Here is a 26,271-nt window from a genome sequence, read left to right on the forward strand (position 1 = left end):
GTGAAGCCGGAGTCTGCAGTGACAGCTGAGGTGAGTCCTGACCCTCGTGCAGAGACTGTGCCCCGTGTGGAGACTCACCGTGCGCAGACGGCGGCCTGTGCAGAGACAGTCGCCCATGCAGAGATAGTGGCCTGTGCAGAGACAGCCGTCCATGCAGAGACAGTGCCCCGTGCAGAGACAGAGACCCCTGCGCAAAGCCCCGATGCCCGTGGTGTTAGTGCAGAGCCCCTAATTCCTGTGGAGAGACTTATCTGTAGTGTTGGAGCGAAGGACCCGGAGCAGGGGGGACCCCGTTTGCCTTGTACCCCCTCTGGCTCTCGCAGTAACCCCTGAGACCCCGGCTGGGGATTATTCAAAGACCACAGAGTGCACAGAGACTGGAGACAAGTGCCGCTGTTGTTCGGCGCCAAGTGGGAGAAGTTTGACCCTGCAAACAAGTCCCTTTCAGACTGATAAGTTCTTTCCAAGAGATACCGTTTATGATTATTCATACCGTTTGCCTATCTGATAACCTGTTTCACTTTTCTACTACTCGCATTGTTATATTGCCAGTGTTAATCCCTGTAAATAAACCCCCCTTGAACTGTTGGTCCGTCTGTTCCGTGGTGACATACCCCACACCTGCACTTTGTTATATCTTCCAGAATGCTCCTGGGTCGTACCGTTTCATCCTTCTTTCCAGCTTTACCATCTTCAGGAGTTCCCCTGTCCATTTAGCCCCAGACATAAGGGCATCTGCCCATGTAGTAAGCTGCCACATCTTGGTGCTGCACTGCATCCCACTGTTGCTGAATCCTCCCGTATCCAAGCCCTAGATGACTGGGCTCATATCTTGTAAATGTTGCAAGGTCACTGTGCTGTCCCAGGCTCTAAAACCCTACAGGACTGTCTGGGCTCCCTGGCCCTACTATGTACAATCAGGAAATACTCCCGGCTTACCCACAGTAGGCCCCTCCTAAGTTAACCATTTGTTACGCTAAACTCCTATCTCTATTCTACTATGCCCCCCCTCTAGCGGCTAATTCTATAACTGCACTGTCCCTATTTACACAACATATATATATATATATATATATATATATATATATATATATACACACACACACACACACATATATATATATATATATATATACATAGCAGCATACAGTACATGAACAATACAATCCCACAATCCCAACACGAGAAAAGGGAGGAGAGCACCACGTAAACCTGGCATATCCCTTACACACACATTTTTTTTTTCCTGACTGAATTGTAAAACTGCTGCATTTTTTAAAACTGCAGCATGTCCCTTCTTTCAGCGTTTTTTCACCCATAGAAAGCAATGAGTAAGCCCAAAAAAGCAGCAAAAACACAGCAAAAAATGGTAACATAGTAACATAGTTAGTAAGGCCGAAAAAAGACATTAGTCCATCCAGTTCAGCCTATAAAATTCTGTCAGAATAAATCCCCAGATCTACGTCCTTGTAAAGAACCTAACAATAACTGTAATATACAATATTGTTACGCTCCTGGAAGACATCCAGGCCTCTCTTGAACCCTTCGACTGAGTTCGCCATCACCACCTCCTCAGGCAGGGAAATCCAGATTCTTACTGCCCTAACTGTAAAGAATCCTCTTCTATGTTAGTGGAAAAACCTTTTCTCCTCCAGACGCAGAGAATGCCCCCTTGTGACCGTCACCTTCCTTGGTATAAACAGATCCTCGGAGAGATATTTGTATTGTCCCCTTATATACTTATACAGTTAGGTCCATATATATTTGGACAGAGACAACACTTTTCTAATTTTGGTTCTAGACATTACCACAATGAATTTTAAACAAAACAATTCAGCTGCAGTTGAAGTTCAGACTTTCAGCTTTCATTTGAGGGTATCCACATTAAAAGTGGATGAAGGGTTTAGGAGTTTCAGCTCCTTAACATGTGCCACCCAGTTTTTAAAGGGACCAAAAGTAATTGGACAGATTAAGTAATTGTAAATAAAATGTTCATTTCTAGTACTTGGTTGAAAACCCTTTGCTGGCAATGACTGTTTGAAGACTTGAACTCATGGACATCACCAGACGCTGTGTTTCCTCCTTTCTGATGCTCTGCCAGGCCTTCACTGCGGTAGTTTTCAGTTGCTGTTTGTTTGTGGGCCTTTCTTTCTTCGTTTAGTCTTTAACAAGTGAAATGCATGCTCAATTGGGTTGAGATCAGGTGACTGACTTGGCCATTCAAGAATATTCCACTTCTTTGCTTTAGTAAACTCCTGGGTTGCTTTGGCTTTATGTTTTGAGTCATTGTCCATCTGTAGTATGAAACGATGACCAATCAGTTTGGCTGCATTTGGCTGGATCTGAGTACACAGTATGGCTCTGAATACCTCAGAATTCATTCGGCTGCTTCTGTCCTCTGTCACATCATCAATAAACCCTAGTGACCCTGTGCCACTGGCAGCCATGCATACCCAAGCCATCACACTGCCTCCGCCGTGTTTTACAGATGATGTGGTATGCTTTGGCTCATGAACTGTACCACGCCTTCGCCATACTTTTCTCTTTCCATCATTCTGGTAGAGGTTGATCTTGGTTTCATCTGTCCAAAGAATGTTCTTCCAGAACTGTGCTGGCTTTTTTAGATGTTTTTTAGCAAAGTCCAGTCTAACCTTTTTATTCTTGAAGCTTATGAGTGGCTTGCACCGTGCAGTGAACCCTCTGTATTTACTTTCATGCAGTCTTCTCTTTATGGTAGATTTGGATATTGATACGCCTACCTCCTGGAGAGTGTTGTTCACTTGGTTGGCTGTTGTGAAGGGGTTTCTCTTCACCATGGAGATTATTCTGCGATCATCCACCACTGTTGTCTTTCATGGGTGCCCAGGTCTTTTTGCATTGATGAGTTCATCAATGCTTTCTTTCTTTCTCAGGATGTACCAAACTGTATATTTTGCCACTCCTAATGTTGTAGCAATTTCTCGGATGGGTTTTTTCTGTTTTTTGCAGCTTAAGGATGGCTTGTTTCACCTGCATGGAGAGCTCCTTTGACCGCATGTTTCCTTCACAGCAAAACCTTCCAAATGCAAGCACCACACCTCAAATCAACTCCAGGCCTTTTATCTGCTTGAGAATGACATAACGAAGGGATTGCCCACACCTGTCCATGAAATAGCCTTGGAGTCAATTGTCCAATTACTTTTGGTCCCTTTAAAAACAGGGTGGCACATGTTAAGGAGCTGAAACTCCTAAACCCTTCATCCAATTTTAATGTGGATACCCTCAAATGAATGCTGAAAGTCTGAACATCAACTGCATCTGAATTGTTTTGTTTAAAATTCATTGTGGTAATGTCTAGAACCAAAATTAGAAAAATGTTGTCTCTGTCCAAATATATATGGACCTAACTGTATAAGTATATAAGGGGACAATACAAATATCTCTCCGAGGATCTGTTTATACCGAGGATTTACCGTATCCGATACATTTTATGGATGTAATTTCTGTTGCGGAGACTACTGTAGTGTTTTGCAGAAGAGAAATTGGCATACTGCGGTCCTGAAAGATTCGACGCATATAAGTCTCCGCGGGTGATCCACAAGTGCACATACACGCATAGTGGACATGGAATTTTTAGAAATACTATCCACCATGCTGTAACATCTGGCCGCTGCGGTTTTGACATAAATACCGAGTGTCAAAACTACAGCAATTTCTGAACAAGGGAATGTACCCTTAGGTATGTTCAGTCTGAATGTCGGTGTCCTGCCCATTTATTTTCTTGGACAAAACACAGATCCACTAAGGTCAGGTTCACATTAGCGTTCAGGGACTCTGCGGAGGGCTGCTTACTTCCTCCTTTAAACCCCGCATACTTCTGCATGCGTCCGGCGTACCTACCTTTAACATTTGGGTACGCAGGACATGCGGATGTATGCGGAGGCGTCGTTTTGATGCGCCCGCTGACTGCATGGGAACGCAAAATGTTGCATTCCCGTGCGGTCGGTGGGCACGTCAAAACAATGCATCTGCATGCATTCGCATGTCCTGCGTACCCAATGTTAAAGATAGGTATGCAGGACGCATGCAGAAGTATGCGGAAGTAGGCGGGGCTTAACGGAGGAAGTACGCAGCCCTCCGCAGAGCCCCCGAACGCTAATGTGAACTTAGCCTTAGTACATCCTTTTCTGATCCTCAATAAGAATAGGACATGATCTGAATTTCACTGATTTAATTCTCGGATCTGTGATTTTCATGGATGTCTGAATGGATCTGTGAGACTTTGGGTCCAATTACTGTCCAACAAAAAAAAAATTGGATTGCACTTGGACATTAAACATGGATATGTAAGTACACCCTTAATGGCTGGAAAAATGCATTTACTACGGATGATGTTTCTATTGGGTATGCAACAGTTTTTGTTCCTTTAGCTATGACTACCTCAGTGTTGGATACATCTGAGCCTGAGGTGCTGAGGAATATCATATAAGCGAGTAAGGGGGCCTTCTGCGGTTATCTCATATTTTTGGTGTTGACAGGCATTACATTGATCGGACCTTGACCTGTGCCCTCTGTCAGACACTAGTCTATGAACTAGGGAGTCCACTGAAGATGGTTTTGATTGTATTTTGATGGATGTAGAAGACCATGAGGAATCGGCCTTCCTCCCTTCTCACATCTCAGCTTTATAACCAGATATCTCAGTAACATGAAATGCCCTAAAACAATGATTTTCTTGATATGTTTTTATAAGGAACCTTTATGTGACAACAGCTGCTTGTTTAGTTGCCAAATCTCCATAAATGCAGGGTGCAGTGACATCACACTTCCTATGGTGCTAATTATCAGCTCCTAAGAATAGTATCACATATACACAGAACTGAATATAAAATCTGCTTTCTTCCCCTTAGTACAAAAGATCCAGTTTGCTGACTCAAATCAAACAGACAAAATCTCAATCTTTATTGAATAATAAAGCAATATTTAGGGACCGTTTTAGTTATAGTACCCAGATGGCAAACTCCGAACAGTGCACTGCACGGCCGTCGTGACTGGGCATTTACCTCTCATTCCTCACATACGTTATTTTATTAGTCATGTTTAGACTATGAGCACCAAGTCATGAATATCATGTAAATAAATGTACATTATGGAGGCCCTGTTCACACTGTTCTCGTGACTAACAGGAGTCATGGCGGATCTGATGGATCAGTTATGATCTGCTTTATGGATTGCTTCTTTTTTGCCATTGACTTATAAACATGTTTTCATTAGGTATCAGATTTTTTTCTTTGCTGGATACCATAGTATGGCATGCTATGCTTTTTTGAACTTCAAAAACCACCTGTGCTCTAATGTAACATAATTATGCAAGTGTGAACACAGCTTGAGGGATATCAAAAGCCAAATGAAAACTGTGAACTAATTGAACTCTTGGATCAAGATATTACACCACAACATAGCTGACTGTGGTTTGCATTTTATTATGCGTACTTCTAAGCAAGCCATTATGGGTGACAAGTGTTTTTCTATATCCATGAGAATTTTGATTAATGCTGTCTTTGTTTGGCAATCCATCTAGTCCTCTATGGCAGCTGGTCTTCACTTCTGCAAACGGCATCCACAGAAGTGACATTATGACCATGTGTTGCAGCACACATCATGACATCACGTGAGGCCTAGTGATGTCATGAGGCCTACTAGTGATGTCATGAGGCCTAGTGAGCACAAGGATGGCAAGTACAGTAGTGAATACTGGCTGCCACAGAGGATGGAAATGAATGCTGGACAAGGGCAGTGATAATCGAATTGTGTCTGCCATACACCTTAGATGCCTCAAAGACACACTGCTTTCGTAGGAGAAACCCTCTAGAAGTACCGTGTTAAAAGAGATTTTAGTAGGATTTGGCGTGCAACCAGTGAAATTGCTAACGAATGCCAAGTGCTGAAACACGTGTTGGAATCTGGTGCCAGACCAGCAGGAAATGACCACAGGTATTCTTTTGTCCATCATTACCACATATATTAGTCTTTACTTAGATCTTTTTTAGGACACTTCCATATCAGGCTTTAGGTGTCACATGGGATACTTTGACCCAATATGTGTATACTTACCTGTTATGTAACCCTGTGTAAAATCAGTTGTACATCTGCCACTGCTGACTTTGTCACCCTAGCTTGCTCATTTATTATTTTTTCTTTTTCACTTAATTTTATTTAATTTCATCAATATTCATATTTAATTATACTTCTGGCTATATAATTTTTGTATATAGGTTTTTCAGTAGAATTGTTAACTCGTCTGGGAGATGTCCACTTTATCTGGCAGCCTCACAGACATTCAGTATTTTATTATTCACATGTACCTATATTATTCTTCTAATGATGGGCAGGATCATCTTTCCGGTTACACATATTTTTGCAATGGCTGTACTTTCCTTTGCACTTGATACATACTACCCTTTTGGAGGACACTCTTTTGGCCTCCATCAGCTAAGTGGAGGCCTATGTATGCCTTTTACATACATACCTGTTGAGACATGGGGGTCAGCGGGTGCTGTAGTCCACTGACTCTAGACCCCATGGACCAGGGCTCATGCCACTGAATGACCGCTCTCCTTTTACCGTTAGCTTAATACTACTCAGACAACACTCGGTGACGGTAAAACAGTGAGGCAATACTTTATTGAACCCCAAAACAGACAATAACACATAGAACAGGCCCAGCAAAATATTCAAGATGGTGCAAATTACAGAGTCTCACCCTTCTGCTGAATCACCGGGATTAGAGCAGCTGCGACATCAGAGCTTATAGGGCTGACTACCCCCACCTGTAGCAATCACAGAGAGGAGGTAATAACAAGGTTAGGAAGCTGACAGTCCATTGAGGTACAAGACCAGGTGACCGGAGGGTCACAACCTGGCTTCTCCAAACATCTCCATGAAGCCAGGTGACCAGCGGGTCTAAATCCTGGCTTTCCCAAATGTATCCATGAGGCTCAGATGACCAGTGTGTCCAAATCCCGACTATCTGAAACGTATCCATGGGGCCAGGTGACCGGTGGGTCCAAATCCTGGCTTCCCCAAACATATCCATGAGTTCTGAAAAAAACAGTGGACAGCACCTCCAAAAATCATACATTGATCTAATGCCGCTAGACAAAAAAATATATAACTGAACATGAGTTTCTTAGTTTAACATTCTGATCAGACTGTATGAAAAGCCCACTGCCACGTCACAGCAAACCTCTTAGCGGGTCCCTATCGCCCTAGCGGAGCAGAGCCATGCGCCGACTACTGCTGCAACGACAATGCATCGACAGGGTGGACAGCCTGGTGCCTCACAGCGCCCATGCTGCAAGACTGAGTCCCCATGACTCCAGACCGCGCCACCCCACCAGCACAAAACCACAGCAACAATGGCCGTCATACAGCACCCACACCAAATGAAAGGAGCATTGAAACTCACCTTCCTCAAGCTCTCCAGTGGGAGCAGAAATGTGCTATACCCTTTTCTTTGCAGTCTCCTGCTAATTAAAGTCACCTGTGCCAAATGGGAGTAGTACACATCCAAAGAAAAAAAAGGACAAATCATGCAATATGCTGAAAAAGAGAATGGACAGCACCTCCAAATATCCATGAGTTTAGTGATGGTCAATGGAGCAGATTTGTATTCTTTCAACCATGGTCCCTAAGCTGGCATCCTGTAGAATGTCAAATCTGTGTCCCTTGTGATGGAGTCATGATGTCCTGGCTGCTGTCCTGTAGAGTGTTCCTGGCTGTGGTTTTGTAAAGAATCTCTGTTTTTTCATTTACAGAGGCATATCCCATTTATATAGTTCACTACTGTTGTCCTTTAAGATATCCATCAAAAGTCAAGAGGAAGGTGTGATGAGATTAACTCTCATTGTTTGAGTATTTAATCAATTTGCGTAGTTTTTGCAAGTTAACAAGCCACAGGGTCCCACACAATGATAAATCAACATATTATCAAACATCAATTGTTCAATAAACCTGCATCTCTGTCTTGCAAAGATAGCAGACAATAGTCTGTAGGAGCTGATATAAGAAGCAAACCGCTTATTTAAAAAAATTAAAAATATTTACCGTATCTTTCAGACTATAAGACGCACCGGACCATAAGACGCACCCCAATTTTCAGAAGGAAAATAGGGAAAAAAATAATAATGTGTCAAATGGGGGTCCATCTTACAGTCCGAATTCAGCTTACCTGGGAAGGGATCTGGCACAGGTGGAGGAGTGGTCACAGGGGTCATTCAGTGGTCCAGGCTCGTGCGGTGGCGTGTTATGATTGAGTCACCGAGGAGGAAAAAACAAAACACAAGCTCAGCCCAGAAAATCAGAGAGGTTGGAAACTAGTGGATTGCAGACCCCTAATTCTATCACACAACTAGCAGTAGCCGTGGAGTGTTCCTATGGTGATCCTAGACACCTCGTTACAGCCGGAGATCTTAATAAGCCTAAAGAGAGAAAAGAGAAAAAATTACTGCCCCAGAGCAGACCCCAAAGCAATAGGCAGCCCCCAACATATAATGACGGTGAAGCAAGATGAAAACACTAACGCAGATAGAAAGATAGGTTGAGCAAATGATGGGGCCCAAGCAAACTAAAAAGGACAGGACAGAAAAGCTGCTGTCTGCAATCCGAGAAAACCCTGCTAAAAATATTACCAACACAACTGATAAGCAAAAAGGACCCTGAAGTCACTAGACTTCAAACCCTATATCAGCACTCAGAATATTCTGAAAGCAGAGCAAAAGAGAACACTGATCAAGGAATAAGAATCCAGCACACCCCCGGCCGGGGATGGCTGAACTCAAAAAAACAAGGTAAACAAAACCAAAACTAAGAAGTTTAATAGCAGAGCAAAAACTTATTTTTGGGAAGCAGGAATCAGACTGGTCTCCAAGAATCCAGCAGAGAAATCACCCGCAACTCAGAAGGGCGTCGGCTGCCTTATATCCAGTCTGAAGTTCCTGTTACCCGATCACAATCCACCTGATCAGGTGTTTGGTTTCTTTCATCCAAATCAGCCTCACTACCTTCCTTCACCAGAAGAGGGAGATCCTCGAACACAAAAGGTGAATGAACAGATGAGCTCACAACAGTACCTCCCCCTTGAGGAGGGGTCACCGAACCCTCATCCAAGCCACCAGGCTGATCAGGATGAGCCCGATGAAAAGCACGCACCAATCTTTCGGCATGAATATCAGAGGCAGAGACCCAGGAATTATACTCCTGACCATAACTCTTCCACTTAACCAAATACTGGAGTCTCCGTCTAGCCAGACGGGAATCCAGTATCTTCTCTACCTCATGTTCCATGTTACCTTCAGCCAACACAGGGTCAGGAGGTGCCGCCATAGGAACCAATGGTTCAACAAACCTCTTCAACAAGGATTTATGAAACACATTATGAATCTTAAATGTGACAGGAAGAGCCAACCGAAAAGAGACCGGATTAATAATCTCCAAAATCTTGTAAGGGCCAATAAATCTAGGTTTAAACTTTGGAGAAGCCACTTTCATAGAGATATTCTTTGATCACAACCAGACTATATCACCCACCTTAAACCGGGGACCAATGGTCCTATGCCGGTTAGAAAACCGCTGGGCCTTTTCCTGGGAAAGAGACAACTTATCCACCACTTGGTCCCAAATCTGCTGCATTCTTTCCACCACAGTGTCAACCCCTGGACAGGCAGAAGACTCCACCTGCCCTGAAGAAAATCGAGGATGAAACCCAAAGTTACAGAAAAAGGGTGACATCAAAGTGGCAGAACTAGCTCTATTATTTAAAGCAAATTCGACCAAGGGTAAAAATGAGACCCAATCATCCTGATCAGCAGATATAAAACATCTCAAATAAGCCTCCAAAGTCTGGTTTGTTCTCTCCGTCTGCCCATTGGTCTGAGGGTGAAATGCAGAGGAGAAGGACAACTGAATTCCCAACTTGGAACAATAGGTCCTCCAGAATCTAGAGACAAACTGAACTCCTCTGTCCGATACAATGTTCTCAGGAATCCCGTGCAAGCGAACCACCTGTTGCAAAAACAAGGGCACCAACTCTGAGGAAGATGGCAACTTAGGGAGTGGTACAAGATGGACCATCTTAGAGAATCTATCACAAATCAACCAGATAAGTCATCCTCTGAGAGACAGGCAGATCAGAAATAAAATCCATTGAAATATGGGTCCATGGCCTCCTGGGCATCGGCAAAGGCATCAACAACCCACTAGAACGAGAACAAGGCTTAGATCGGGAGCAAGTCCCACAGGACTGCACAAAATTTCTGACATCACGAGACAAGGCAGGCCACCAAAAAGACCGACTCACCAAATCTCTAGTACCAAAAATACCTGGATGACCAGCCAATGCGGAGCAATGAACCTCAGACATCACTTTCCTCCTCCACTGGTCAGGAACATACAACCTACCACTGGGACAACGCTCAGGCTTATTCTCCTGAAACTTCTCCAGAGCACGTCTCAAATCAGGCGAGATGGCAGAAAGAACCAGCCCCTCACCTAAGATGGTAGCAGGCTTGGTCACAATAGGAGAATCAGCCAAAAAACTCCTAGAGAGGGCATCAGCCTTAACGTTCTTAGTGCCCGGAAGAAAGGAGACCACAAAATCAAAACCTGTGAAAAACAAGGCCCACCTGGCCTGTCTCGGATTCAAGCATTTAGCCGACTCAAGGTAGATCAAATTCTTGTGGTCAGTGAGGACCACAACCTGATGTCTAGCTCCCTCCAACCAATGTCTCCACTCCTCAAATGCCCATTTCATGGCCAACAGTTCTCGATTCCCCACATCATAGTTGCGTTCCGAAGGAGAGAACTTTCGGGAAAAGAAGGCACAGGGGTTCATTTTAGATGTTACAGGATCTTTTTGGGACAAAACAGCTCCTGCACCAGTCTCTGAAGCATCCACCTCCACCTGAAATGGAAGTGAGACATCGGGTTGTCGCAAAACCGGAGAAGTGAACCTCCGCTTCAGCTCCTGAAAAGAAGAAACAGCCTCTGGAGACCAATTCAGCAAATCAGCGCCCTTCTTAGTCAAATCAGTCAATGGTTTGGCAATAACAGAAAAATTGGCTATAAACTTCCGATAAAAATTAGCAAAACCCCAAAACTTCTGGAGAGCCTTCAAAGAAGTGGGCTGCACCCAATCATAAATGGCCTGTACCTTGGCCGGGTCCATTTCAATAGTTGACGGAGACCAAATAAATCCCAAAAATGAAATCCTTTGTACACCAAAAAGACATTTCGATCCCTTAACATACAGGGAGTTTTCCCTCAAAATCCGGAACACAGTCCGAACATGTTCCACATGAGAGTCTCAATCCCTGGAAAAGATCAAAATATCATCCAAATAGATGATCAGAAACTTATCCACAAAGTCCCGGAAAATATCATTCATGAAGCACTGGAAGACAGAAGGGGCGTTAGTGAGCCCAAAAGGCATCACCAGGTACTCAAAATGTCCCTCCGGAGTATTAAACGTTGTCTTCCATTCATCCCCATGCTTAATGAGAATAAGATTATACGCCCCCCCTGAGTTCAAGCTTGGTAAACCAGCAAGCACCTTCAACTCTAGAAAATAGGTCAGAAATCAGGGGTAACGGATACTGATATTTAACAGTAATTTTGTTAAGGGAGCGATAGTCAATACAGGGCCTTAATGAACCATCCTTCTTGGCCACAAAAAAACCCCCCAGCACCCAAGGGTGAAGAGGATGGTCTAATATGACCCTTCTCCAACGACTCCTTAATATAAGAACGCATAGCCTCATGTTCGGGTATAGATAAATTAAAAAGTCGACCCTTGGGAAATTTACACCCCGGACTCAGCTCAATTGCACAGTCATAACTCCTATGAGGAGGCAAAGACGCAGACTTACTCTCACTAAACACATCATAAAAATCAGCCAAATAGTCAGGAACCTCATGCGACTGGGGAGAGGTGGAGAAAACAGGAGTGTTACTAAGAGCACAACGACAACCCCAACTCACCACAGACAGAGATTTCCAATCCAAAACTGGATTATGGATTTGCAACCAGGGGAACCCCAGCACGATGGTATCATGCAAATTATGCAACACCAAAAATCTGCAATTTTCTTGATGGTCTGGGGCGACCCGCAATACCACCTGGGTCCAAAACTGAGGTTTATTCTTCACCAAAGTCGTAGCATCAATACCCCTCAAAGGAATAGGCGTCTGCAGGGGTGTCATAGGGAAACCACAACGTTTAGCAAAATCCAAATCCATTAAGTTCAAGGCCGCTCCTGAATCCACAAAGACTTTAGCAGAAAATGTGGACAGGGAGCAGATCAGAGTAATTGCCAGAAGAAACTTAGGTTGTACACCACCTACAGCAATTCCGTAGGAGGAATATTTATTTTTTTTTTTTTTTCTGATGGAGTTTAAGCAATTGTCTGATCATGTGGAGCAGCTTGCTGCTGAAGTGCGAGGAATTTCCGCCTATCTTGCTCATTCACACGCTGCTGAACCAAAAATCCCCACTCCTGATGTGTTTTTTTGGGATCAGTCTAAGTTTTTGAATTTTAAGAATAATTGTAAATTATTTCTTGTCTTGAAGCCTAACTCATCGGGTTAAAATTGTCATCTCCTTGCTGCACTGCGATCCCCAGGATTGGGCATTTTCTTTAGTACCAGATGATCCTATTCTAACTAATGTGGACGCATTTTTTCAGGCCTTGGGGTTGTTGTATGATGAACCTAATGCGATTGATCAAGCTGAAAAGAACCTGTTGGCATTGAGCCAGGGTCAAGATTCTGCAGAACTGTACTGTCAAAAATTTCGAAAGTGGGCAGTCCTCAAAACTTGGAATGATGGTGCCTTGGCAGCTCTCTTTCGGAAGGGTTTGTCAGAAACCGTAAAAGATACTATGGTGAGATTTCCTGTTCCCTCTGGTCTTGATGATTCTATGTCATTAGCCATTCAGGTTGATCGGCGTTTACGTGAACGTAAAATTACACGGGAAATGCTGCCACCTGTTGAACAAATGTCTGAACCTATGCAATGTGATAGAGTTTTGTCTAGGGCGCAACGTCAGGAGTTTAGAAGGCGTAATAAGCTGTGTTTTTTTTTGTGGAGATGCCTCGCATATTATTTCTGTCTGTCCTAAACGAGAGAAACGTTTTGCACACACGTTTTCTGTGGGTGGTGTTCAACCTAAGTTTCTTCTGGCAATTACTCTGATCTGCTCCCTGTCCACATTTTCCGCCAAGGCTTTTGTGGATTCGGGAGCAGCCCTGAACCTAATGGACTTGGATTTTACTAAACGTTGTGGATTTCCTATGACACCTCTGCAGACGCCTATCCCTTTGAGGGGGATTGATGCTACTCCTTTGGCGAAAAATAAACCTCAGTTTTGGACCCAGGTGGTAATGCGGGTCACACCAGACCATCAAGAAAATTGCAGATTTTTGGTGTTGCATAATTTGCATGATACCATTGTTCTGGGGTTTCCCTGGTTGCAAATTCATAATCCAGTTTTGGATTGGAAATCTGTGTCTGTGGTGAGTTGGGGTTGTCGGTGTGCCCTTAGTGAGGCTCCAATTTTTTCCACCTCACCTCAGTCGCATGATGTTCCTGACTATTTGGCGGATTTTTATGATGTATTTAGTGAGAATGAGTCTGCGTCTTTGCCTCCTCATAGGAGTTATGACTGTGCAATTGAACTGAACCCAGGGTGTAAATTCCCCAAGGGTCGGCTCTTCAATTTATCTGTACCCGAGCACGAGGCTATGCGATCCTATATTAAGGAGGCGTTGGAGAAGGGTCATATTAGACCATCCTCTTCACCCTTAGGTGCTGGGTTTTTTTTCGTGGCCAAAAAGGATGGTTCATTAAGGCCTTGTATTGATTATCGTGCCCTCAACAAAATTAGTATTAAATATAAGTATCCGTTACCCCTGATTTCGGATCTATTCTCCAGAGTTAAAGGTGCTTGCTGGTTTACCAAGCTTGACCTCAGGGGGGCGTATAATCTTATCCGCATTAAGCATGGGGATGAATGGAAGACGGCGTTTAATACTCCGGAGGGACATTTTGAGTACCTGGTGATGCCTTTTGGGCTCACTAATGCCCCTTCTGTCTTCCAGTGCTTCATGAACGATATTTTCCGAGACTTTGTGGATACATTTTTGATTATCTATCTGGATGATATTTTGATCTTCTCCAAGGAATGGGATTCTCATATGGAACATGTTCGGACTGTGTTCCGGATCTTGAGGGAGAATTCCCTGTATGTCAAAGGATCGAAATGCCTTTTTGGGTTACAGAGGATTTCTTTTTTGGGATTTATTTTGTCTCTGTCAACTATTGAAATGGACCTGGCCAAGGTACAGGCCATTTATGATTGGGTTCAACCCACTTCTTTGAATGCCCTCCAGAAGTTTTTGGGTTTTGCTAATTTTTATCGGAAATTTATAGCAAAATTTTCTAGTATTGCCAAGCCATTGACTGATCTGACTAAGAAGGGTGCTGATGTGTTGACTTGGTCTCCGGAGGCTGTTTCTTCCTTTCAGGAGCTGAAGCGAAGATTCACTTCTGCCCCGATTTTGCAGCAACCTGATGTCTCACTCCCGTTCCAGGTAGAGGTGGACGCTTCTGAGATTGGTGCATGAGCTGTTTTGTCCCAAAAGGATCCTGTAACATCTAAAATGAATCCCTGTGCTTTCTTTTCCCGAAAGTTCTCTCCATCTGAACGTAACTATGATGTGGGGAATCGGGAACTGTTAGCCATGAAATGGGCATTTGAGGAGTGGAGACATTGGTTGGAGGGAGCTAAACATCAAGTCGTGGTCCTCACTGACCACAAGAATTTGATTTACCTGGAGTCGGCCAAACGCTTGAACCCTAGACAGGCTACGTGGGCCTTGTTTTTTACACGTTTTGATTTTGTGGTCTCTTCTCTTCCTGGCACTAAGAATGTCAAGGCTGACGCTCTCTCTAGGAGCTTCTTTGCTGATTCTCCTGTGGTGACCAAGCCTGCTGCCATCTTAGGCGAAGGGGTAGTTCTTTCTGCCATCTCGCCCGATTTGAGACGTGCTCTGGAAGAGTTCCAGGAGGACAAACCTGAGCGTTGTCCCAGTGGGAAGTTGTATGTTCCTGTCCAGTGGAAGAAGAGAGTGATGTCTGAAGTTCATTGCTCTGCATTGGCTGGTCATCCAGGTATTTTTGGTACTAGAGATCTGGTGAGTCGGTCTTTTTGGTGGCCCGCCTTGTCTCGTGATGTCAGGAATTTTGTGCAGTCCTGTGGGACTTGCTCCCGGTCTAAACCTTGTTCTCGCTCTAGTGGGTTGTTGATGCCTTTGCCGGTCCCCAAGAGGCCATGGACCCATATTTCAATGGATTTCATCTCTGATATGCCGGTCTCTCAGAGAATAACTGTTATTTGGGTGATTTGTGATAGGTTCTCTAAGATGGTTCATCTTGTACCACTCCCTAAGTTGCCATCTTCCTCTGAGTTGGTGCCCCTGTTTTTGCAACAGGTGGTTCGCTTGCACGGGATTCCTGAGAACATTGTATCTGACAGAGGAGTTCAGTTTGTGTCTAGATTTTGGAGGACTTTCTGTTCCAAGCTGGGAATTCAGTTGTCCTTCTCTGCTTTTCACCCTCAGACCAATGGGCAGACGGAGAGAACAAACCAGACCTTGGAGTCGTATTTGAGATGTTTTATTTCCGCTGATCAGGATGATTGGGTTTCACTTTTGCCCTTGGCCGAATTTGCTTTAAATAATAGAGCTAGTTCTGCCACTTTGATGTCACCTTTTTTTTGTAACTTTGGGTTTCATCCTCGATTTTCTTCAGGGCAGGTGGAGCCTTCTGCCTGCCTAGGTGTTGACACTGTGGTGGAGAGAATGCACCAGATCTGGGACCAAGTGGTGGATAAGTTATCTCTCTCCCAGGAAAAGGCCCAGCGGTTTTCCAACCGACATAGGACCGTTGGTTCCCAGTTTAAGGTTGGTGATATGGTTTGGTTATCATCAAAAAATATCGCTATGAAGGTGGCTTCTCCTAGGTTTAAGCCTAGATTTATTGGACATTACAAGATTTTGGAGATTATTAATCCGGTCTCTTTTCGTTTGGCTCTTCCTGTCACATTTAAAATCCATAATGTGTTTCATAAGTCCTTGTTGAAGAGGTTTGTTGAACCAGTAGTTCCTGCGGTGGCACCTCCGGACCCTGTATTGGTTGAAGGTAACATGGAATATGAGGTAGAGAAGATACTGGATTCCCGTCTGGCTAGACTGAGACTCCAGTATTTGGTTAAGTGGAAGGGTTATGGTCAGGAGGATAATTCCTGGGTCTCTGCTTCTGATATTCATGCCATAAGATTGGTGCGTGCCTTTCATCGGGCTCACCCTGATCGCCCTGGTGGCGTGGGTGAGGGTTCGGTGACCCCTCCTCAAGGGGGAGGTACTGTTGTGAGTTCATTTTCCCCTTCACCGTTGAGGTCTAATGAACTCCCTCTTCTGGTGAAGGAAGGTAGAGAGGCTGATTACCAAGCATCTGGGCAGGATTATGATGACTGGGTGACGGGAATTGCTGACTCGATATAAGGCAGCCGACGCCCTTCTGCCTTGCTGGTGATCTCTCTGAGGGATTCTAGGAGACCAGTCTGAATCCTGCTCCTCAAAAGCTAACTTTTCTGCTCTTTTTTTTGCATTTGTGTTTTGTTTTTGTTTTTCCTTGTTTTTCTGGATTTCTGCCATTCCCTGCTGGGGTGTGCTGAATTCCTTTTTGCTCTGTCTTCAGAAAATACCTGAGTACTGATATAGTCTTTTTGAAGCCTAGCGTCTTCAGGGCTTTTTCCCTATTAGCAGTTGGCTCTTGTTTTGATAGGGTTTTGTCAGATTACAGACAGCAGCTTTTCTATCCTGTCCTTTGTAGTTAGCTTGGGTCCCATCGTTTGCTCAGCCTATCTTTCTATCTGTGTGAGTGTTTTTTCATCTTGCTTCACCGTCATTATTTGTTGGGGGCTGCCTATTGCTTTGGGGTCTGCTCTGGGGCAGTTTAGATTTCCCTTTCTGTCTTTAGGCTATGTAGTCCTCTGGCTGTGATCGAGTGGTCTAGGGCACCGTAGGAACCCCCCACGGCTACTGCTAGTTGTTGTTGATAGGTTCAGGGGTCTGTAATCCGATAGCTGCCAACTTCTCTGGTTTTCTGGACTTAGCTAGTATTTCTGTTTTTGCCTCCTACGGTGACTCATTCATAACAGTGGAGTATTAGCTGATATTTTGGCGAAAATACGTGAGCCCGTAACCTGCGTCAAAGATCTCCACGTTTTTAATGTGTTTTCTGCACTTTTTATTCAGGGTGCAGTTGGGCCCATTTGGTCTTGTAAACTGCGGTGTCTGTTCACATGGCATGCATTTTGATAGCGCTGGGCCAGCCCGCCTGAGCCAATAGAAGGGTGTCACTACTAGGCTGGCCTGGATGCTGTGCATGGCCATAGTGTGAACAGCGCCGCATACAAGTGTTTTGCTGTGCATTAACATACCAGGCAACCGCCCCCTCCATATACTGGTAGGCTGCGAGCGGTTGTTTTATATCGGTATTCATGCGCCTGTGTTGCCATCTTAATTATATGGGTCCACTGCATTTGACTGGAGGCCTGTACAGGTAAACCTCTTTGCTCTTTTTGCTCTCCAAGAATCCAGCAGAGAAATCACCAGCAACTCAGAAGGGCGTCGGCTGCCTTATATCCAGTCTGAAGTTCCTGTTACCCAATCACAATCCACCTGATCAGGTGTTTGTTTTCTTTCATCCAAATCAGCCTCACTACCTTCCTTCACCAGAAGAGGGAGATCCTCGGACACAAAAGGTGAATGAACAGATGAGCTCACAACAGTGGCGGCGATGTGCTGGGGCAGGTTGGTTGTGCTGGAGCAGCTGGGCTGTACTGGGGCAGGTGGGCTGTGCTGGGGCAGCTGTGCTGGGGCAGCTGGGCTCAGGCTGGGGCAGCTGTGCTGGGGCTGGGGCAGCTGTGCTGGGGCAGCTGGGCTGTGCTGGGGCAGCTGTGCTGTGCTGGGGCTGGGGAAACTAGGCTGTGCTGGGCTGGGGCAGCTGGGCTGTGCTGGGGCTGGGGCAGCTGTGCTGGGTCTGGAGAAGCTGTGCTGGGGCTGGGGCAGCTGGGCTGGGGCAGGTGGCTCTGTGGGGTGAGGGTGGCGGCTCTCTGTGCTCCGGTGCAGGGGCTGCGGCTCCGCCGGCATTTCCTCCAAGCCCGGAGGCCCCCGCATATCCCTTGCTGGCCGCCGCCATGTTGCGGTGGCCTCCGGGAACATGGACGCCGGGAAGATGGCCGCCGGTCCGGGGACGGCGCATGCGCAGGTTCAGATCTCGTCCCGAGATCTCGGGGGACGAGATTCAAATCTCGGCAACGAGATCTCATCCTCCGAGATCTCAGGACGAGATCTGAACCTGCGCATGCGCCGTCCTCAGACCGGCGGCTATCTTCCCGGCGTCCATGTTCCCGGAGGCCACCGCACTACCGATGTGCGGAGGCCTCTGGGCTTGGAGGAAATGCTGGCGGAGCCGCCGCCCCTTCATCGGAGCACAGAGAGCCACTACCCCTGCATCGGAGCACAGCAAGCTGCCACCACCGCACTACAGAGCCCTGCGGCACACGCACCAGCCTCCAGCCATGATCGGAGGTTAGTACATTGCGACCATAAGACGCACCCCCCACTTTCCCCCAGAATTTTTTGGGAAAAAAGTGTGTCTTATGGTCCGAAAAATACGGTAAATTTAAAAATATAAAAAATCAACGTATGTGACTCATATGACAACAGTCTATGGTTCTTGACAAACTGAGAATAGACGTCTGGATAATTAAGATTAAATTCTGTGTTGTCACAATACCTGAAGATTTTAATAATGCATGGAAATTGTAGAGCTCAGTGTGCACAGAGTCAAAGCCAGTTTTATGACATTGACTATAGGATATCATCATTTATAGACATCATAAATTAAAATTAATAGATTCTTATTGAATTTCACCAAGCCATTTCTGTATCTATGGCTTACATCTCTTCTGGTTATGCAATACAAATATGGAAATAGAAACATGCTTTTGATTCTAATAGTTCTCTTCAATTTGGACAGGCATAGTTTTCAGAATATTTATAGCTGACATTACACGAAACAGTTACTTTACTCTGTCAATTTGAAGGCATGGGTGTAGCCCATGACAATACACAGAGGAGCAGCTCTGCTGTTGGAAAGATGTTGTTAAAATGGAGTGCTAAATGTAGCAGAGAACGCATCCTGTGACTGATCCATTTTTTAAATTGTTCAGCCACATCACATATGGTAGGATACATATTCTCTTGGAAAACAGACAAATATGTATGTATATATATATATATATATATATATATATATATATATATATATATATATATATATATATATATTATATAAAATGAAATATATTTCAAATAAAATACTATGTTTTCTTATACACTATGTTAAGCAGGTAAATCCTCCATATTTCACACGAAAACAGATGATTCCTGTTGACCTACTTTAAAATGCACGGTTATGCTATGTCATTGATGGTCTCAATTCCCACAACGTCCTTGCATACAGTTTCTTTCTATATTTGGAAAAAATGGCATCCAAGGCATTACTGTATAAAGAAAAGACTATAATGCAGAAATTTGAGGATGGGGAGGAAAAAATAAGCCATTGAGATTTTCTTTTTTTTTAATGGAAAAATCAATGTTCAACATTTTCCAACCTATGGGGTGTATGTTTAGGAGAGTTTGCATACTATATTTTGGATCACCCTGGAAGAAAAAGTAAAAAAAAAAAATCACCTTGCTTTTAAAAGAAATGTTAAGTTAACTGACTGTCAACTGTAAGCAACTGGTCATCCTTGTCTTTTTTAAGGACCAATTTACTGGATATGTCAAACGCATGCTGAAAATGTAGACGTATGTGGGCTTTTTCAAAGGTATGTGCTTGTTCATCTCTATACTGTAAAATTTTCTGACCAGAAAATTAGAAAAAACAAAGCAAAAAATCCAAAATAAACCTTGCTTTTCCTGCCTTTAAAGGGTTTGTCCACTTCTTGGATCAAAATGTTTGACCCCATAAAATAAAAAACCCTATACTCACCTCCTGTGCTGGCACCGTTCCCATGGTGTAGGCACTTGCTCTCCCAGGGGCTCGCATGCAGTGTTGTGACGCGTGATGCCGGCGCCCAAACAGCGCTGGCATCACTGTCCCCGTCTTATGAGAAATTGAACATGAAGGGGAAGTCCGTGCTGCAGCTGATCTCGGACTTCCTCTTCATGCTCAATGCAACAGGAGCGGGGACAGTGACACCAGCGCTGAATGGGTGCTGAAGTCAGAACAACAGCACGGGAGCCCCGGGAGACGGGAACAACGCTGGAGGTCACTATAAGCTTTATTATTTTATGGGGGCCAAGAGAGTGGAATGACAAGGAGTTGTCCTAGTAGTGGACAACTTCTTTAAATTTAATTATCCCCTCATAAAGTGCTGTCTGGTCCGATGGGCGTCTCTGGTCTTGCTTGGCGCCTCCTCTCTTCCATTAATCACCGTCCTCATGGCAATGCCCAGCTTCATATGGATGACGCGTCCTACGTCATCCACCAGCTCTACCAGTCTTGCTCCTGTGCAGGTGTACTCTGCCCTAACTATAGCAGTGAGAAGTATTTCTGCACAGGAGCGAGATTGGGGACACTGTGTGGATGATGTAGGATGCGTCATCAACATGAAGCTGGTGTAATATGCCAAATTAACCCCTGTTCAGATTAAACCCGGGTAGAGTTTGGCCCAGGCCAGAGTATACTGAAGGTATAATCAAGTCAAGGCAGCTTTAGCCCCTGGTATAGTCTGGACTCGGGGTATACTATGACCTGTTACACTGGGCAGCCACATGAGTACAGTGACTGTAAGGAGAGAAGATGTGCCGGGCAAGACAGGCGCCACCCATTGGACCAGACTAAATGAGGGGATTTTAAAAGTTATTTTTGGGGTTTTGCAGAGAGATTTGGGTGCTTACATGCAGGTTGCTAGACTTCTGTATAAGATGATGTAAGGTGATGTCCGTAGTTTATATTGGGAAAACCTGGCAACAGGTTGCCTTTAAGGTTATATTCAGACAAAGGGCAAATTCATCAAAGCTTTTACGACAGAATACTAGAGTTAAAAGCTTTGAAAAGTTGTAAAATTTTGGTGCAACACAAGGCTGTGCTAACATTTTACGACTTATGGTGTACTCACGCCATTTTCAACCACCTCTGAAAAAGTGGGTGAAGCTTGGGTAGGATGGAGCGTGATGACCACTGCTTGTTAAATTCATTGCGAGTGATGGCATTCCTTACTCCACAAATCTTACTCCAGTACCCCACTGGAGTAAAATTTGTAGCAAGGTGCACACATTGTGCACGCCACCTGTTTCAGTCTCCTGATTCATTAAGTGGTGAATCATGAGCATCTCCTCCAATATGCTTCCTCATCCCCAAAAGTTATGGAACCGATTCATCAATACCGACATTGTTCTTGTCTGTCTTGATTAGTAGCGGCCATCAGTTTTTGAGTGTTTCTGGATAGAATCAAAAATAAAAAATGGCCTAAAACACTTAAAAGACTCTTGCTGTTCATATATAGAGTTTTGAAAAAATGTAACTTTAAACTCCAGCGGACAAAATACAGGATGCAAAATTTTAAAAAGTTTTTTCTTGCATTAGCAAAGATTTTTATTATTAAAGTCCATCATATAATAAATCCACACTTCTGGACAGTAGATAAATAGATTAGGGGAAGGGGGATTAGCCTCTCTTTGTCTGAGAGGCTAACCCCCCCTTCCCCTAATCTATTTATCTACTGTCCAGAAGTGTGGATTTATTTTATGATGGACTTTAATAATAATAAAAATCTTTGCTAATGCAAGAAAAAACTTTTTAAAATGTTGCATCCTGGATTTTGTCCGCTCGAGTTTAAATTTACATTTTTTCATTTGAATCTTTCGTGGCTGGCTCCTGCTCTGGTCTCCGTGCAGACTTTCTCCTGGATTGATATTGGATCTCACACACCGGGGTGTACGGGTAAGCTGGCTTTGAAAATCTGGAGTTTTTTTATATAGAGTTTTGTTAGAGTTTTTTTCCCACTTCAGGATTTGAAAAACACATGGTGAAAAAAATGAAATGCGTGTCACTTATTTTAAGGAGATTCTGAATGATTTCCTCCAAATGTGGCAAAGTCCAAACAAAAGGCTACAAAAAAAACCCTTCAGTAACAGAAATGTTCCAAAATGGTTCAAAACCACTTCAGGAAGCAAAAAAGTTCTCTAAAAACACCTCAAAGAAGTAGAGTTTCCTGAAGCAGATTAAACTTTAAAAACGCATCGTTTTTTACCGCCTCGAAAAACTCCATCTGCATATAGCCTAAATGTGTTTTGCTCTTATAAATGTCCATTGGTTTTTGTCTCTAGTTAAAAAAGCATTTGGAAATTTTATTTTGTAGTGCTTTTTGGTTACATTCCCCTCATTTCAAATCTTGTCATTGCAATAATGCTGGTATTATATCCGATTATTATTTTTTAAAAGGCATGAAAACAAAACAGAATTTTACAAGTATTTGTAAAAAAAAAAAAAGGCCACCACTCTATAAAATGTGTGTTGTTGTGAATTTGCTTTCTGGCCTCCCTTTGGTTACTACTGAAGGTAGTGGAGCTGGTCAAATTGACAGAGGGGTTGTGAGTTCTCTTTCTGGGCTCCCTCTGGTGGTTACTTGAGGTAATGGAGCTGATCTGATTAACAGAGGCTTGCCACCTGATGAGGACGACGATTGGAGATCTGGGGTTTCAGTTTGGGATTTAAGACAGCCGACTCCCTCTATCCCTGCTGGTGATTTTCTTCCGGCCTCCTGAGGTCTTAGTTTCCAGCTCAGTCCCTGCATGTTCCGTTAAGTGTTCATTTGCTATTCTGTTTACATTTGATCTGGTTTTGTCTATTTCAATTTAGTGTGGGTCAGCCAGCTCCGGCTGGGGCTGTGCTGAATCACCATCCATATGTTACTGCTTGTGCCAGTTTGTTTCTTGTCCCTTATTAGATTGGCCTCTTTTTGCTCTGCTTTCGGAATATACCAGAGTGCTGATATATTGGGCGAAGTCGTGCGACTTCAGTATTTTTTGCATCAGACGTGTTGGACTTTTTTGCAGGGTTTTTTTGCGTGATTGCAGACAGTGTCTTTCCTTTCCTGTCCTGTCTAGTCAGTGTGGGCCCCATCATTTGCTCAGTCTATTTTCCTACCTGCGTTTGCGTTTTCATCTTGTCTCACCGACAATATATGTTTGGGGGCTATCTATTCCTTTGGGGTCTGCTCTGGGGCAGTTTAGATTTCCCCATTCTTGCTTTAGGCTTAGTTAGCTCTCCGGCTGTGCCGAGGCGTCTAGGATCATCGTAGGCACGCTCCACGGCTACTGCTAGTTGTGTGGATAGGATCAGGGGTCTGCAATCCGCTTAGTTACCAACCTCTCTGGTTTTCTGTGGCTTAGCTTGGGCTTGCTCTCCTCCTCGGTGACCCAATCATAACAGTGTGTGCTTTGGAAAACCTGACTATAGGATAACATTATGGCCCCTGTTTATCATTGTCTTTGCATCTTTCTCTTGAGTAAAAATAGTTCTAATAATAACTTTATATTTGTGCCTTATTCCTTATTTAATTTCCTCCCTTTTTTAAGCTAATTTTACTTGGTTACGCCTGTTTTGTTGGTTTTGGCCCTGACCAAGCCATCCTCTATGCTAACTCCACATCCATTCTCTGCCACCGCAATGCCCCGGCCCCTGCCTCCTTTAGATGATGGGGCACAAGAAACATTTGGTGGAGCTCGAAGATTTCCCAATTTTTCGGAGAGTGCATAAAATCTCCAGGATGCTTTTGGAGAGGGAACAATTTGCAAATATGCACAACATTGATATCCAGTGTTGGGCTACTAGCATACTATGATTGCTTCTAGGGATAATAATAATATAGGGTGGTGAAGAACTGTAGAGAGCTTTGTAGGTTAGAGAAATAAGTTTGCATTGTATTCTATAGTGAATGGACAACCAGTGCAATGACTGCCACAAATTGCAGGCATCAGTGTAGCTGGATGGATTTAAGGGGAGAAAGTTTGGTTAGCGGAGACTGATCAGTAGAAAGTTGCAGTAGTCCAGAAGAGAATGAATGAGAGCGACAGTAAGAGTTTTTACAGTTTCAAAGGTGAGAGAGAAAAGGTCGGATTTTGGAGACTTTTTTCAGTTGCAGGTAAAATGAGCAAGTGAGTGATCGGATATAGGAAATAAAGGAAAGTTCTGAGTCAAATATGACCCCAAGACAGTGAGCGTGCTGCTTGGAAATTATGGTTGAACTACCCAAGGCAATTGCAACATTGGATATAGGTAGGTTAGTAGGAGGAGGAAACATGAAAATTTCAGTTTTGGAGAGATTCAGTTTCAGATAGAGGGAGTACATGATGTTAGAAACAGCGGACAAATCCCTGATATTTTGCATTAAGGTGGGTGGGGGTGATGTTAGGAGAAGAGGTGTATAATTGGGTGTCATCAGCATAGAGATGATACTGGAAATCAAATCTGCTGATGGTTTGTCCAATAGGGGCAGTGTATAGAGAGAATAGGAGGGGGCCTAGAACTGAACCTTGAGAAACCCCAATAAGGTAAGTGGAGGGGTTGAAGAGCCAGCTAAAGATACAGTGAAGGAGCTGTCAGATAGGTAGGAAAAGAACCAGGAGAGAACAGTGTCATTGAGGCCAATAAAGTGGAGCAAATTGAGGAGGAGCTGGTGATCCACAGTGTCAAATGCTGCAGAGAGATCCAAGAGAATCAACATGGAGTAGTGGCCATTAGATTTAGCTGTTAGTAGATCATTAGAGACTTTAGTGAGGGAAGTTTCAGTAGAGTATAAACATCGGAAAACAGATTGTGAAAGGTGAAGAAGAGAGTTATCCGAGATATATAGAGATGGCAGCATGTCTTTGTGGGCCCTTTGGTAAAAAGTCACAGAGTTCATCCTGATTACATATCAATCATCGGCTTAATGGCTCATTCAGACTTACTGTACATGTGCTGTCCAAGTAAAAATTGGACAGCACACTGACTAATGTAACTCAATAGGGCTGTTCAGATGACAGTTTTTTTCACACAGACCAAATGTCCATGGAAAAAAATGCAATATGAACGATTCTCTTTCGTGTCTCGGAGGATACATACCCATTCAAGTTCATGGGTGTGATAAATAAAAATTGGATCCCAACCAAAGCATTATGCGGTATATTTATGGATACATTTCCATGCAGCGCTGGGGTACTGGGTTCAAATCCCACCAAGGACAACATCTACAAGGATTTTGTATGTTCTCCCCTTGTTTGCGTGGGTTTCCACCAGTTCTCTGGTTTCCTCCCACATTCCAAAGACATTCTGATAGGGAATCTAGATTGTGAGCCCCATAGGGGACAGCGATGATAATGTGTGCAAACTGTAAAGCGCTGCGGAATATGTTAGTGCTATATAAAAATAAAGATTATTATTATTATTATTAACCTAGGAAACGATTTGATCTTGTACATTTTTGAATGTAGATGTATGAAAATGGATCGTATAGGGGCATAAAAAATGGAGAAACGGATGGCACAGGGATGAAGATCGTCAGCGTTTTCTGGATAAAACTCAGATGATTTTTCATATGCTCGTCTGAATCCAGTCTAACATTTACTGAAAATATGGTGTTCATGAGATCCACACAGTATAACACTATACCATACAGCTTCAGCTATGCACGTTTTAGTTATGGATCCCATTCTAGCTTTATCAAAATGAAACTGATTCACAGCCCTATTTTAGTTTGCGAATACTAATATGATCTGGTGTATAATGAGTGGATAATCCAGGATATATAAGTCTGCGTCATCATTAAGTTCCTCTAAGATTGTGTACATAACTAATATTGTTAGAATATTTAATCAGGATTGAGATTAATCATGACATGTTGGCATGAGGTTACATTCCTAAAAAAATGCACATACATTCAGTGTGCATTGCGTGCATCATAGTAGTACAACATGGGTATTAATTACTGGGAAAGATTTCACTGTATGACAAAAGCACTGAGTTTTACAGATGAGCTTGACCTCCATTACTGCTCCTACACTTCCATACCTATTTAGATGCATAGCTTGGCATACTTGACCAGAAAACCCAAGAAA

General features: G+C 43.7%; 1 protein-coding gene across 2 annotated transcripts in view; it reads left to right on the top strand.

Annotated features, from left to right (window-relative positions):
• GNB4 (G protein subunit beta 4) overlaps positions 1 to 26,271 on the top strand; it is a 220,355-nt gene that overhangs the window by 88,508 nt on the left and 105,576 nt on the right. Inside the window, exon 2 of one of the 2 annotated variants that reach the window (XM_073578792.1) lies at positions 19,931 to 19,994. The exons of the other annotated variant lie outside the window; for it this stretch is intronic. The gene's annotated coding sequence lies outside the window, so the exon portion shown is untranslated. The remainder of the gene's footprint in view (positions 1 to 19,930; positions 19,995 to 26,271) is intronic. 2 annotated transcript variants of the gene reach the window in all.

This window comes from Dendrobates tinctorius, unplaced genomic scaffold (assembly GCF_039654945.1).
Source record: "Dendrobates tinctorius isolate UK_male_01 unplaced genomic scaffold, ASM3965494v1 ptg000060l, whole genome shotgun sequence".
Taxonomy (NCBI): domain Eukaryota; kingdom Metazoa; phylum Chordata; class Amphibia; order Anura; family Dendrobatidae; genus Dendrobates; species Dendrobates tinctorius.